Here is a 3263-nt window from a genome sequence, read left to right as displayed (position 1 = left end):
ACTGCTGGTAGAATACCCAATTATTAATACACAAGTGTTTTTTCATTGCATGGCAATTACATTACCGAGTGTAATAAATGGGTGAGGGTAAAAAGTTGTTTTACCCTTAATTTATACTGCAATAAGAAAATCGATGGGATCAAGAAGTGGTATTCATCAACTTTTACACATTATATTATGTCTATTTATTTATTTTTTAAAAAGACAATTATAACAATATACATACATAACATATTATGCTTTACGTATATAATATATGAAATATAAAAATACCATATGTATATATATATATATATATACAGTAGAGTGCCAAGAGCACCATTTGAGCGTGATCGTTGCCAGGGCTGCTGACTGGCTCCTGTGCCGGTGGCACATAAAAGCACTCACTACACTCTTGGAGTGGTTGGCGTTAGGAAGGGCATCCACCTGTAGAAACTCTGCCGGATCAGATTGGAACCTGGTGCAGCCATCTGGCTTGCTAGTCTTCAGTCAAACCATCCAATCCATGCCAGCATGGAAAACGGACATTAAACAATGATGATGATGATGATGATATATGTGCATATAAAAACACATGTGTTTATATATATATATATATATATATATATATAAATTAACAGAATGAGATAAAAATCCAAGGCTGTGAAAGATTTCAGAACATTTATAAATAGGTTTTACAGCTGTTTCCAGGATATTTATTATATCCCTTCATCGGAGATGGTGTGAGAAAGTGGTTAAGCAATAGTTATTCTAGATAAGATATGAAATAGAGAGTGAAGTGGAGGAATGAAAATAGATGTGAGATATGCAGGAATATTGTATCTTCAGTTTCATTATTTATATATATATATATATATAATTTTCCACATATGTAGTAGATATGTATGTGTGTGTTTGTGTGTGTATAAATATACATATATATATATATACACATATATATTATATATGTATATATATATGTGTATATAAGATAAATGAGCGAAAGAGCTCATGTAGTCTATGGCCATGTGTGTGTGTGTATCATCATCATGTTTTTTCATTCACATGTCGCCTAAAAAAGAGCCTGAATTTTCTTCTTTATCAAAACTTTGTTGATATCATAACCACAAGCAACAATACGATAATGGTGGTTCATATGAATGAAATGTTCTAAACAGTCACTGTCAGCCTGGAGTATTAATAACCATTTACCTATACTTCATAATTTGCCTATAATTATTTTATACCCATACCAATATGCAACTATCAGCAAAAAGAAGAGAATATGAGGCTAGTTTCAAATTGAAAGTTATAGCAGGAGCTAAGAGTTCAAACAATTGTGCTGCAGCTAGAACATCTGATGTTATTGAGAAGATGGTATGAGAGTGGAGAACAAATGAAGAAAAATTAAGACAAATGCCCAAACAAAAATGTGCAATGAGAAGAGGAAGCACTTGTTGGCCAAAGTTGGAAAATCATGTAGCAGAGTGGGTACTTCAGTAGAGACAAGATGGCTACATTGTAACATGAAATAAAATCAAATCTTATGCCCTAAAATGGGTTAAATCATATAAAGAAGAAAGTAAAGATTTTAAAGCAATAGTAGGCTGGTGCAATCGTTTTATGAACAGAAAAATTTGGTAATAAGGGAGAAAACAAAAATCGCCCAAAAACTCTCAAGAAATCTCAATCACAAAGTAACCAGTTTTTACCAGTTCATCATCCAGCTGAGAAAAAGGCATCAGTTTCCATTGTCTGATATTGGAAATATGGATGAAACTCCATTAAACTTTGACATGGTGGGTAACAAAAGAATAGATTTGAAAGGAGTAAAAACAGTGCACGTTAAAAGCACAGGATTTGAGAAAACAAGGTTTATGGTGGTATTATCCTACATGGCTGATGGTACAAAATTAAAACCCATGCTTATTTTTTAATGTAAAACAAAGCTGAAAATAGATTTTCCTCTTGGTGTTTTTGTTTATTTTCACAAGAAAGTGTGATTGGACAAGAGTGGTGTGAAATTATGGATTAAGAATATTTGGAACAGGCAGCTAGGCAGCATAGGAAACAAACGTAGTTTATTAGTTTGGGATGTGTTTTGTAGCCACGTAAAGGCAACTACTAAAACTCAGTTATCCAAAACCAATACTGATATTGCTGTTATTCCTGGTGGTTTGACTTCTATACTGCAGCCACTTGATGTCAGTTTAAACAACCCATTTAAAGATAATGTGAAAGAGCAATGGAATGAATGGAGAAAAATCTTTTACAAAAGGTGGAGCTAATCGTGCTGCTTCACTTGATGCTCTCTGTGATTTTGTTATGAAGGCATGACACAATGTTAAAGTAAAAAATGTGATAAAATCATTTAAAAAATGCGGTATCTCTAATGCTATCAATGATATCAAAGATAATATTCTGTTCACCAGAACCAGACTGGAATCCTTACAATGATGCCATATGTGATGAGTCTTGCGGTATGTATGAGAAACTTTTAGAAATAGTGATGATAGTGAGGAATCTGATGGGTTTTATATGAATACATGTGGCTATTTATCTAGATAGGAAATTTTAAAAAATTATAGTGATTATGTATTAATTGCAACTACTGTAAAATAATTTTATTGAAAAATAAATGTTGTGTGTAATCCAAATTGTGTTATTTACCACCAAATGATAATAGATATTTTATGAAAAATATAAATATGTTATTCTAAATGTTATTACTAGTACACATCACCATTAACATTTTTGAAAAGTTAGTTAAGGATAAAGTTTATTGTGAACGCAACCACAACTAGATGTTTACATTTTCTCAGCTGAGCTCGCATAGATAAAAGTTGATTTCAATGATATAGAATTATCTCTTGAATAGGCTATTTATTATGAAGATATGCCAATAATATATAAAGTAAAAATGTTTTTATTACCTATATTATAAATTTTTTTTATTTTGTTAATCTGTTCATGTATGTCTGTGGTTATTGCACCGAGGTTGAGGTTAGCTTACTTATAAAATCACTTAAAATTCAAAGTTTGATTTTTAGAATGGTGATATAAGATGACCCCAAATTTTTAGGGTAAATTTTAGGATTCAATGGTTGTCTTAAACATGGAAATATACAGTATATATTTTTATATCTTTATTTTTATATATACTCTTTACTCTTTTACTTGTTTCAGTCATTTGACTGCGGCCATGCTGGAGCACCGCCTTTTTGTCGAACAAATCGATCCCAGGACTTATTCTTTGTAAGCCTAGTACTTATTCTATCGGTCAC

This window comes from Octopus bimaculoides, chromosome 16 (assembly GCF_001194135.2).
Source record: "Octopus bimaculoides isolate UCB-OBI-ISO-001 chromosome 16, ASM119413v2, whole genome shotgun sequence".
NCBI classification, from domain to species: Eukaryota; Metazoa; Mollusca; class Cephalopoda; order Octopoda; family Octopodidae; genus Octopus; species Octopus bimaculoides.
The sequence above is the reverse complement of the archived record's forward strand: the minus strand, read 5'-3'. Positions refer to the sequence as shown.